Genomic DNA, 13,452 nt, shown 5'->3' on the forward strand with positions numbered 1-13,452 from the left:
GCTTGTACTCTCCTCTGTACGTAGATTCTTTTATTGCATAAAGCCCTCTTCGCCTGCGCTATTGTACTGACTATTTCTTTCTTGCTTCATCCAACGTTGTTAATGCCTCGTTCAGATTACGATTGTTCCAGCAATCGTTGGAACTATCCTGCATTCACACAACAATGGTTAAAATCTGTGCTGCCCTCTAGTGCTGACATCTAAAGTGAACGAGAAATTGATGGTTAGCGAAGCTGTTGAGGTATGCAGGGTCAAGATATTACTGTGTTCTACGTGTATTTAACGAATAATTTTTCTTCCGCCCATATTATTCCTTGCTTGGACAAATGAAAAAATAGAGCGAAGGGAGCTGTATGAACTTTTCGTCTTTCTCTTGTCGCTTCCTCTTCCGGTCCTCCAGCGAGGCATAATTCGGCTTCCTAGGTAACGGAATTAATCTCGTATAAATAAATTCTAACATTTGGTCAACGATAAATTATTCTCCACTCTTGACTTCTCTGCTGCTGTCAACGTATAACCCTTGCCCTTATAGTGAAACATGCTCCACATACAGCATCGAGACGTGTGGTAAGCGAATTTTTTTCCCCCACTAACCCCAGTACGTTTCTCTTATCTCAGGATCGTGTTCGCGAGGACCCCTTATCCCGCTTGCCTGGACCGTCCGAGTGACTAGCGGATAACACTCGGAGCCTTACTGTCCGCGCTCACTTGACCGGAGCGACATCAAGGGAGGTGGTGAACTAAGATCATCGCTTCCCGAGTCATCATCGCCGATCGCGCTGCCATATCGACCGTGACAACCCAGTGCAAGGTCGGGCCACGGAGTGAGTTTGCTTCGATTCTTCGCGCCTCGGGAGGGCGTCCCGATTGGAGCGGTGAGTACCAGTGCTTTATTCTTTAATGATGGGCTTACCACTCACCTTTCCGTAATTGGTGGCACTCGTCCTCTTCTCGTAAAGTAATCGTTACTCTTGAATTCTTACAAGGATGTAGTTTTTAAAATTTTTGAAAAATTATTTGTTTTTACAACCGTGGCTGCCTATATTCAGGAACAAAAGTCAATAACTCATTATTAACCCATTCTGGTATATAGCCGGCGATTCGCCGGTTTGATATCGATTTTCCTTCACGTAAAGAGCCAAGAAGTTCCCGGTAGCGTGTTTATTGTTGTTAAATTTGAAAATTTTTTATTGAATGAATATTATCTTAAAACTCATTATCATGCGCCAAAAAAAAAAAACAACTAAAATTATCCCAAATGAAAAGAAGGCTTCGTTGACTTCCACTGATTTATTTTCTTGGAACGACATGTTTGTATCAATAGAGGTCATTAATCAGTGGAAGTCAACGAAGTCTTCTTTTCAATTTGTGAATATCTACTTTCACATAGTTAAGCCTGATGCCATTGAACGTATTAAAATCATCCCATTACAAATCCTATGAATCTTGCCATAAAACTGATACAATATAAAACAATATGTACTTAAATGAAAACCTTAGGAAAAATATTAAAGAGATTTAGGTTTGAAACTTCCATGAAAAATTAAGAGGCGAATGGGTGAACTTTGTGGTATTCCACAGGGATGTCGACTTAAGTACAAAAAATATTGGGGGGGCCAAACCGGGGATCTTGCCCCGGGAAATTTTATAAGTAGTGAGTTTTAAGTAAACTTCTCTCGGGTTTCCCACCGGGTTAAAGGCTTCATAATGGCCGACGTTTCGAGCTCCGACTCGGCGCTCATCATCAGGGCTACTGGATGATGTGATGCGGGAAGCATCCAGTAGCACTGATGATGAGCGCCGAGTCGGAGCTCGAAACGTCGGCCATTATGAAGCCTTTAACCCGGTGGGAAACCCGAGAGAAGTTTACTCACATCATTCGCCGGGAAAGCATCGAATCTTTCTTCAGTGAGTTTAAGTTTTTTAAGCATTTTAGAAGAGTCATATGATCAGCATTAGAACCCTGATAACTCGAATCTCGACACTCCGGGGAAAATCGACAAGCCTGACACATTTTTTTCCTCACACCCATAATGAATTTTTGAGGGGGCTCGAGCCCCCCTCAAGCCCATAGAGTCGACGCCACTGGTATTCCATTATAAGCAGGGATGGCAAGTGAAAGGAAACGAAAATGTTTCGTTTCGAACCGAAGGGATACGAAATTACGAGGCCTAGGTTTAATTTCGTTCCAGCACGAAATTAATATCACCAATGTTTTTTATTTTCGATCCGGGACGAAAATTTACTTCTAGGAACGAAACTAAATGGATCTAAACTCCGCTGCTCATAGTTAAGTTTCGATCCCAGAAGTTGAGTGGAGGGGGATAAGAGGGAATAGTTTCGACCCGTTGCGTTTAACATGCGTGTGGAGAGGTTAAAACATCGAGCTAAAAAATGGAATGGCCTGTTTGCGTTCACCGATCTTATGTCATTAATAAAAATATGAGTGCCCCATGCTTCTAATGGCGGTATGATGATCCTCTATTTCATTCCACCATACTTCGTACTCGGTGAGTGGGTCAAAACTAAACCGTTCGAAGGTGAAGCACCTGGTCCCTCCGGGGCGAAACATTATCTCGTTTCTTAGTGAAAAGTTCTCGGGATCGCCACCGGGTCAGGAACTCCATATCTGCCAACGTTTCGATGTCCGACTCGGTCATCGTCCTCAGGGCTGTGAATGTCGAGTGAGAATTTTGACTTGCTTATATACAGTCACTCTGGTGGTCAGGTGACTGCTGATTGGCTGTCGTCAGCGGCATGCTCTGATTGGTGGTTTTGCCTTGCCTTTTGTATAGTCTTGAGCACAGGTTTCCAGGTGCTGCTCAGAGCACATCCGGAGTCTCTATCAATGGTATTCTTGGACAGTCTAATTTCAATCGACTCTTTAATGAGTCGATCCCAAAAGCCATTGGATCGGCAGAGCAACTTGGTGTCGTCAAACTTGAGCGTGGAATACGTACTCCAGGAGCAACAATTTTTAGATTTAGGCAATAAAAAATAATAGGAAACCACCCTATTATACCATAAATCTCCGTGAAAATGGAATCAATTCGTCTGTCATCGATGCGAGTGGCGAATTTTGTAAATGCGCGATGAGTGACAACAAATCTGTGTTGCTGGTGCATAATGTGTTAAGTCCAAAAACCCCAAAAATGGGACTATCTCGCCTAACCATCAAATGAATCATATAGTAGAATCGTTTGTGCATAGTGTGGTATGTCCAAACCTAATAACAACATGTGTTTTCATTCACCACACTATGCACAAACGATTCTATATGATTCATTAATGGATAGGTGAGATTCATTTTTGGGGTTTTTGGACTTGACACGTTATGCACAAGCAACACAGAAATATAGAGGCGGACTTGAGGATCCTCTTTTGTAATATTCGTGTTCAAAGGCTTCATCCAGGATATGAACGCGGGACCCGTGGATTAGCAGCCAAGCGCTTCACCCTCTTGTCTACCACACTTCCTCCAAATACCGCACCGTCCAAATTAAATTCCATATCAATCATGTCCTCCTGTAGTTAGTCCCATCCCCTCCATGCTCTGTCACGACCTACGGTTCGATTTATCGGACGTCGATGACGTTGACGTCGCAGAGACCTTTTGCTTAAAAATGGGGCTCTCCTAGCCGCGTCTAGGATTTGCGCCGCGCGATCAATCATATCGTGTGTCACCACGTGGCCTCGATTTTTGTGAATCCCAGCGTCGATGACATTTTCCCTCCACTGGCCCTAATTTCAAAAATGCCCGTCATCGTCTCATGGGACTGCTTTAATGTGTAGATATTTTTCTTTTGTTCATTGCCGTCACATCTTTTTATTTTAAGGGTAGCCACTTAATGTACGTCCTTTGAATTTATGCTTACATCGTTATTAAAGTGTTCGAGATGATGGGAAGGGAGTAACGCAGTAGTCTGTCAATCACACGGGAAAGTGAAGAGAATATATCTCCTGTGGTCATCGTTATATCTATTAACGCGCTCCAAAATTCCTAACTGGATCATGAAAATACCGGAATTATGTGTTTGATTGAAGAAAATTGTAACGAGCAGCAAAATAATGTAATACAAACCTGTTTAAAAATTTCCGATTTAAAGAGGAATTACAATATTATGTTAACTAACGAGAGATACCAGGTGATAATTGAAAAATTTCACGAGAAAGTCCTTTATTTCGAAATAAGAATTCTATTTTCGGCAACATTAAAAATAATTTTATCCTTGTATTTCATAGTTGTTTCGTTAATGCTTTCGGTTTCATCATGAGATAGTACGGTTTGATAACCATTAAAAATCGTGGAAAAATATCGGTTACAATCTAAAAAAAAAAAAACTAAAAATGGTGTATAAAATGCAAACGTACAATGAAGGGTCATAATTTCACTCTCGCAAAAATCGAGGAGGCATACAGATTTTTGGTTGGGGGTGTTCATAGGCTTTTCCGGTATTAAATCGCAGGAACCTCTAATCATCAACCCAACGCTTGTATTGAGCCACAATTCGGAAAAAAGTCCCATTGTGCAAGGCCATAAGCTTTTGCTTGGACTATACCAAGCTTCCATTCGCCTATCTGATGAATGAATAAAAACTGTGCAAATCGCACGTTTCCGTTCTCCCCCAAACCAGATGGCGTCTCATCCATGGACCATTGAGTTCATCCCAGTCGTAGACATTCCATATGGAAGAACTAGTCCATTTCGCAATCCTTTGCGCCCAGGAATAGAACTCTTGACAGCTTCGCTCACTATGCGGGATTCAGAGGGTGAGAGGAATTGGGATGGGGTAGAAATGGGAGCGGCCGCCGAGGATGCCTGCACTTGAGTTGTTATTTTTTCGGATGCGGAGTGCGTGGATCCTAGAGACCGTCGAAAGAGCAGACGCCGAGGTTTAGAGTGCTCAGGCACTTGCCACACAGGGAGGAACAACCAACCCAGCAAATGGAGCAGTTGGAAGTACTGCGCTTGCGTGCCGCGTAGATTATTTCTTTGGGAGCATCTCTCAAGATCAAAATATTGTTATGTTGGAGAAATAAAAATCACTTTTAAAGTTCCACATTATATATTAACCCTCGAGCGGGCACGCTGGCGTATTAAGTACGCCAATCTTCGAAAACCAAGGCTTTCAAAATTGTACGCACACCCGTGGAGTACAAAGTACGCCGCGCGACCGGGCGTGTACCACATGTGTACCTTTATATCTGTATCGCATATTAATGTAAAAGCTAATTTTTACGAGTAAAGATAAATTTTAACAAAAATCGAGTGTTATCGTATTTATGCATAAGCATATCGTGGACAAAGTACGCCTCGCGCCCGGTCGTGTAAAAATATCAGGCGCGCCCGCTTGAGGGTTAATTGATACTGAAAATGGTTTCTATTCAAGACTCGAATTACCGATGGCGGCGCTGACGTAATTTTCCAAAATGGCCGACGCATCGACGATAGTGTTGTGATCACGGTCCCTATATATATGAGCCCTGTATATTAGCCCTTTATCTCTGTTGAAATTGTTATTAGCTAATCGTATTTCTATCGCCTCATAAACATCAGCAACACCTGTATACCATTATAAAAAATGGCGGGAAAAAACCCACTCTGGCTTCTCCAATAAGACCCAATCTCAACTGACTGAGGTTGTGTAATAGACTGAGCACCCGGCATCAACCAACCCTAAGAACGATGATAAAGTATTTCATCGAAACGTCGGCGGAAAAGGAGTGCCTAACCCGGTGGGAAGCCCGAGAGACATTCACAGATATCATTCGCCGGGAAAGAATCAAATCCTTCTTGACAGTTATGTTTTTCCCTTATGAGTTCTCATTTTTCTTGACCTTCCCGAATCACTTGTTCTTTTTACAGGGGAATTTTTTTTATCAATTATCTCTTTATTGTGTTTTTACGTAATTCCTATGTCTTGAAATGTTGTTCCTCGTTGGATTATTGTGCTTAATAGCCCTATTTCCTATCCTATTCTTCTGTATAGTTCATTCCTCCCCCTGCCTGACCATTTGACCATTAGCAGCTCCTACAGCTCCTAGGTCTCGAAGGTTTCAATTCATTTTTGATGGTTTAGCGAAGCGTGTGGTAAAGAGCTTCATTAGTTGACCCTAATCCGACGTGGTATTTGAAGGCTCTTTATAGTTCTAGTTGCCACAGCGATGGCGGATGCGGTCACATGGCTCTGCTTCAGGCCACGGAGAATATCCGAGGGACTCCTCACATTCGCCTTATCTCCGGAGCTAATCTCTTATTAATTAAGCGGACGAAATAGAGCATGCTGACGAGACGCCGAGATTATATTCCGACTGCCACTTTAATGGGTGCCCAAGAGGGGGCTTGAAAACGCACACTTAACGCTTCAAGAGGGCAGATATATCCCTCACGTGTTTTTTTTTCTTTTATTCACGACACATTCTTCCTCTGTTGTCGTCATTTCATTTCAGTACTGTTTGGCGACAGCTCCCCTCATCTCCCTGTCTTTTTCCATTCTCATCATTTCCGTAAACCGTCCACATCCCATAATTTCCATTATCTGCTTCCAATGCTCCTCTGTAGGACTTCCTCTATGTGGGATTAAGAGAATCTAATGGACGGTATGCGGTACGTTATAATCCCACATTTAATAGAGGGCAATATCACAACAATGTAGAAACTCAGAACACTTTTCCGTGGATTCTCGTCGGGGTAGGTACAGCCGGGCACAGCCGTTCGGCAGGGGTAGTAGACGCTTTCACGGGACTATGACATCAGAGGTGTGTGTCGGTCCCTTCCGTTTTGAATCAAGAATTTATATTGTTATCTAGATATGTTATAGCTTCGTGGAATTCCTTCATGGGCGTAATTAAAGAAAAGACATCGCCATCCATGACCTTCAAAAACTTACACTCCTATATCAAATAACTAAACCTTTGAACTTGTGGGGGATTGACGTCATCTGATCACCAATGAGGAACTTGCATGGGTCGTAGATTGCTCTAAAAACTATTTTGAATAAGTCAAATGGATACATTAGCTCGCAAAAATACCTTCAGTTTCTCCATTCAACATCAAAAGAAATAAAAAAATTGCATTTAAAATCGAGAAAAAATTCTCTGAGCCGACCACTGCGCGAAGACACCCGAGCGTTGCCGAGGCCAGGCGTGACGTCATAGGTGCCTAAACAACCGTAGGGAGTAGGGAAATACGCTGAGCGCATGGTGTAAAATTTGTTTTGAGGGAGTATTTAGCCGCTCATCGTCACTTTATTTTGTTCTGTTATTCTTGGGCAAGTTTTCCTATTGCTATTGTACCTAGATTATTACTTGGGATATTAATAATGCGGCATCGGGATGATGAAGTACAAGCGTTTTAGTTATCAGAAAAATGGATGATAACGTTGCCACTCGTTCGAATAGTACACATGAAATTCATCTATGTCTACATAATACCCCGCAAGCAGCCTAAAAGGCGTGTGGCATGGGGTGTTAGGACACCAGCCTTTTTTTAGGACACCAAAAATTGATGCCACGACCCTCATGGAATTTGTTAAGACAAATTATTGCTATACGTCGGCGGCAAATCGAGTTGTAAAAGAAACTTGTAATACTGGAGGATAACGATCATAAGCTGTGCTTTTGACATTAGAGTAAGCTGTGCTGTTGAATTTGGCAACGCCGGATTAGCGGAGAAGGTAGTCCTATCCGTCCTACGGTACGAATTCACAGCAAAACAGTCTGCACACAATCCAAATGTGAGATCGCGAATCGGTTCCGCTGCCAACACACACACAAGCTACAATCTATTTCAATAATATAGGTAAATCCATAAACGATATACTAGCATATACCATAAAAATATAGTGGGAAATAGGCAAATACTCTTATCAAAAACTGGATGCCACTGTCACATTCTTATATTCATCACGTACAACTTACAATAACAGAACTCGTTATGATGAATACAACTATATTTATTCACTGATTTAAACCCTTTAATTAGCCCACACAAGTGACACAGGTGACATTTCTCACTACTATTCGTTGAAATAAAGGAATAACAAACTTCACACACAGTTTTTATTTCAATAGCGTGATCGTGAAATGTCATATCTGCGGTGAACAACGGAGATTAGCACGCCACTGACAATTTTTACACTACGTAGTGTACACTGTTAGACATTTATCGATAGTGTAATAGCACTTTTTACAATTCAATCACGATGGAGCACTGATAACTCTTGGCCGATATTTTTCAACCTTGTCAAACCTTGTGCATTACAACCACTGGCACTGTGATTATTAGCAGTAGCTTAACGGGAGATGTCATGTTGAAAATAACACTGTTTCGGCACAAAAATGTTCCTAGATGTCTCCAATCAACGAGAAAAAAATTACATTGACTGGAATTCACCTCATAATACAAGCACAGACAGTCCTAAACGACGAATTCTCCGATACCTACCGATATAAACGGATGAAGTTATTGTATATAAAAGCTAAGCGGTCATTAGTAAACATCAAAATCGTTCTAATTACATACTTAAATGAATGACATGCCGTCAATAACATCAACTTACAATGAACGTATCCCCTTCCAACGGCCGTGGCTCAGACTCCTACAACGACGTTATTTAGGTATTATAAAATTTTTGGTTTAACTGCTCCAGTTTTATATTTTATGCCCTTACTCAGATATTAATAATATAAATAATGCAAAATATGAGGGCTTCCAAGCCTCTATCGTCGGATATTTATCTGTAAATATAAAATAATCAACACGTCTAACAAACGAAGCTCTCACAACTGCTGGCAACTATTACAAACAATCACAACAATAGCTTCGCGTGATGTTTAGGCACCTTTGACGTCATCGAGACTTCGTCGGCAGTGGCTTGGGGGGTGAGGGAGTTTTTCCCGCGCTTTAAAATTCGTTATATTTATCATTAAATATCTCGCGAAGGAAAACTCAGATTTACATGCGGTTTTCTTTGTTGTATTCAGAAAATAATTTTCTGTCCGCCTGTGAAATAAAAAAAATTCATGCAAGTTCCCCATTATGATTCTATATTATATGGAGAGCGCCGTAGTACTTTCCATTCCTTATCTGATGTGAACATTTGATTCATGCAAAAATGAGTTATCACTTTTGACTGCCCAAAATGATGGATATCAGGAAGGTCATGCGAAGTAATGGCAGTCTGCAGGTAGAAGCAAGTCTGTGCACAATGACTAAAAGTTGTTACTAATACGAGTAACCCAAGTATCAAACTGCAGTTAATTTTATGGAATACAGAGGATAAGCACAATAAATTACATTATGCTTCATTTTGATTCTATTGCTCGAAGAAGTCATAGAAAAAATTTAAAATGCCATAAATACCGATACACGTGCGTAGTATCTGCTGAGTGGTATAACGTGAGCAAATAAAATAGAAAATGTCAAGGAAGATTTTTCTTAGTTTTGAGGAGGTCTTTCGACACTTAGGGGCAACGACAAATAGCGTTAAATATTCAGGAAACAATAATTGAAAGCTGAAATTTCCGCTACTATCTCACGCCGATTACTCAAAGAGTCCCTGACGACCATAAATGCGTGACTCTGATAAAAAACACTATTCTCGGCAGATTGGATAAGAAAAAAAAGTAATTCGTCGGTCACCTGAAACCCCTTTAATTCTACAGTGAGCGGTTATTTAAGGCGGTATTGAGTGATAAAATTTTATTGTACTCGCTATGGATAGAAATAAATTGTTTACAATCGAATGAGGAGGATCAATCGAAACGCAACAGTCTAAAAAACCCGAATTGGTTTACGATTCCCATAGACGAAGGCATTTCCTGTTGCAGTACGTAGCATCTTGTTTGTGTCTTAACCCTATTACTGCCAGCCCATTTCAGGTGGGATGTACGAAGACTGCCAAGGCTATTTTCCGGAATTAGCAACATTTCAGATTTAAAAAAATTTCAGTTACTTAATTTTATTTAGTACGTCTAGATTTTTTTCCCAATTCTTAAAATTACTTTTATGATTATATCCATAGATAGATTATGGGGGTTTACATAAATTACAGCCGTTGAAAAGGCCGCAATCACGAAAAAAAAGTGAAATAATTCGGTCCGATAAGTCGGCCCCTGGCAGTTTTCGCTCAACCAGCGAGGGCCGATGTATCGGCCCTCGCTGGCAGTGGCAGTAGAAGGGTCAATGAATGCGGCCATAAGAGGATTGGTGGAAAGTCTGCTAGAGGCTCATATTTGTTTTTTTAAGTATTCAACGTCCAGGGAAATTATTCATCGCCGACCGGCAACAGACCAGGTGGTCGGAAGAAACTTCACCGCTCATGTTTCATTTCGGTGAGGCGTATATTGAGGAAGTGTCGGTTGAGTCGGGCGGCTATGGGCCGGCGGAGAGAAGGCTTTTGTGGTCATGTGCTTTCCCCGGTTCCTCTCTCCATTCTCCTCTTTAGGTATTTCGGGCTTCCGCATCTTTCCTTTCATGTGGTTGAATAACGAGAGCGGAGAGGTTAATAGTTCCTTACTTCCTTGGGTACCTACTCCCTTCTTCAATTCCTCCGTCACGATTATACTGTAATGTCACGGCCCGCCAACTAAAGTCGCGGGTCGCACGCTTTTATAAGTGCGGGTTCTTGCCCTCGGTGTAGGGAAGCGAATAATCACACACAAGTGTTTAAGGTTTTTAATAGGGATGGACGGATCCATGATTTTTTCGGATCCGGATACAGATCGGATCCTTGATTTTCGGAGCCGGAATTTTCGGATCGGATATTTTCGGATCCAAGTGCATTTTCTAGTTCCTGACGCTGAGATTCCTCCGATGATTGTTCAATCTCTTGGGAAGAGTCACACTATGTGCCAGTCGTATTTTACCTTTTTTTATTTTCCACGGCTGAAATTCTCCTACGTAACCTCTGAGAGAGCTTTCAAACAAAACGGTTCATGAGTAGGACAAGAATCACATGCGTCGGCGCATTCGAAGATAGAATCGGAACTCTTTCCACCCTTATTGCATTCACTGAAGCTATCATTTAAAATTTCGGATCCAGATGCGATGTCTGCCGCGACTTTGGATCCGATGTATCCGATGAAGGGCAATATCCGCGGATTTTTGGATCTGAGGTATCCGATCCGACCATCCCTAGTTTTTAACCCAAAGTTTGTTTCCCATTTAAAATCCCAATTTCCAAATCAGTTCGATGAAAATACGTAAAGTAATGATGAATTTGTGCGTCTAGAAAAGCCAAAAGTTAAGATGTTACCAAAGTCTCGGGAAGGAGAAGAGTTGCTGGTGATGGCACGGGTGGATAGCGAGGCGCTCAGGTCGCACGGGCCATACGGCCCACGCTTCGACTCCAACTGACGGCTACATTGTGACTGACCGCTGACGAGTCTACTGATGACTGACTAAGGCCGGCCGCACGCTTAGCCACCGGTGGTCGCCACCGGTGGCAGACAAACGCTGAGGATTGCCTTTTGCATGTAATCATACGGGCTCGTCGCACACACAGCGCTCGCTGCGCCACAAGCTGAGGCAGTGGCCCTGTCTCGCTGCTAGTGGTCGCCACCGGTGGCCAGACTTCCATCGCACACTACGCCGCTCCGGCGCCATCGCCACCGTCACATCGCCGCTGTCAAAACTCACGAGGCACAGTTGTTGTCAGACAGTACGTGCGAGCAGTTGATCAAGATGGAGTTCGATATCGATGTTTTTATATCCGAAGTGGAAGCCCGTCCAGCAATATGGGACTTGCGATGTGATGCCTACAGTGACAGATTGAACAAAACAAAAGCCTGGGAGGAGTTGTGTTTACGATTTGGCGTATCGTCGTCGTCGGCGAGATCTTCTCAGTAGGAGCAATACGCACAGTGCTTCCGTGTCGGAGTCCATGGTTCAACTACCTTCTCGAGCTAAGCTGGTTGGCAGTGGCGACCACAGGTGTCGAAAGACGACCACTGGTGGCAACCACCGGTGGCGACCACTGGTGACGAAAGGCGGCCACCAGTGGCTCCCACCGGTGGCGACCACCGGTGGCTTAGTGTGCGGCCGGCCTAACTGCGTCAAGTAAGTGAGTGCGTGTCAATAGCATCTCCACCGTGCCATTATGTAGGAAAGTTGAACGAGGATGTTTTCATGAAAGAGGAAGGGGAAATGGAAGGTTAGGCGTTCTTGAAAGTGATAAGGTACAAACCCCGAGGCATAGTTAGTCATAGCTGGCTATTCTGAGACGTCACACAACAACATGTTTATGCATATTTTGGAAATTTTAATCTTCCATTTCCGGATCACTACAATATTTATCTTTGGTTTAGCTCGGCGACTGTGACAGCGTAACATAGGTGGCTCTGCTTCCCTCTTACCGACAAAACCAAACGTGATGTGCACATTATTTGGTGTGCAGTGGGCGCGTGAAAAGCCATCCTGGTAAACTATGGAATAGTAATGAAAATGTATCTTGATAAGGGGAATCTAAGTTATCGGAATTATTGGGACATTATTCCAAATATCTGTGTCTAATGTGGTTGCCCCGAGCCTGGACTGAAAATTATGAACTAACTGGGAGATGAACTGGTGATTGTGGGAAGTTTATGGGCGGAAAGCCAGTAATGAATTCGGATTAATTTGGACAGGTCGCTTAGAATTAGGAGGGATTTATTTCGGCAACATTTAAGTTTTTAATCGAATTAATGTATTAGGGCAAACATTTCGCAGCCGGAGAGTAGAGGCATCGGGCTTTTTTCTTAATAGTATCCTTACACGATACATCAACAATTAAAAGTCGATTTGTAAATGCAAGCACTCAGAATGATCGCAAAAATGTACCGCTTAATCACCCAACTTCTAGGAGAATGACAGATATTTGAGAATATACCAATTCATTTCATGCATTCCCACATGTTACGTTCCGGTCCACCGAAATCGCATATATATGCACGCATTCGAGTCAACTTATCGTGTTTTGTTTTTTTAAGCGTTTAAGGAGGACTTTGGAATCAGTTGCTTTAAAGTGCGGGAAAAAGTGAAAAATTATGGGCTCCGAACGATTCATTAGAAATATCTTAATTTATTCCAGATTTTTGCAAGCGTTGTAATAATATCACATAAATGGCGAAAATCCCTAACTTTCCTATAAGCAGGTTGTAAGAAATTCCTCTTTATGGAAGTTTTAATTGGATTACGTTTTCACGTTTGAAGACATTTAGCTCTTGAATAAATGCATTCCACCTCATTTCAACAAACGATTGATCCTTGGATCTAAGATTAATTACATCAAGGACGCCTCAATTGACCCTGTGGTATAGAAAATGTTGCCTTAAGTAATAAATGTTCCTGTCATCGAAAAGCGTTGCTGAAATGATCACTAGACTTGTACCAAGGGCACACCCAGAGTCAAAACTAAGGGAGGAGGGTAAAACTAGCTGTGGTCGTTCAAGTTGTAACTTTTTTGCGCAGGA

General features: G+C 42.3%; 1 protein-coding gene across 1 annotated transcript in view; it reads left to right on the forward strand.

The window, feature by feature from the left end:
• The window catches only part of LOC124160570 (phosphatidylcholine:ceramide cholinephosphotransferase 2-like), a 479,802-nt gene that overhangs the window by 139,351 nt on the left and 326,999 nt on the right, over positions 1-13,452 (forward strand). The window contains exon 2 of the mRNA XM_046536445.1: positions 619-875. The gene's annotated coding sequence lies outside the window, so the exon portion shown is untranslated. The remainder of the gene's footprint in view (positions 1-618; positions 876-13,452) is intronic.

The sequence above is a fragment of the Ischnura elegans genome, chromosome 6 (genome assembly GCF_921293095.1).
Source record: "Ischnura elegans chromosome 6, ioIscEleg1.1, whole genome shotgun sequence".
In the NCBI taxonomy this organism is placed as follows: domain Eukaryota; kingdom Metazoa; phylum Arthropoda; class Insecta; order Odonata; family Coenagrionidae; genus Ischnura; species Ischnura elegans.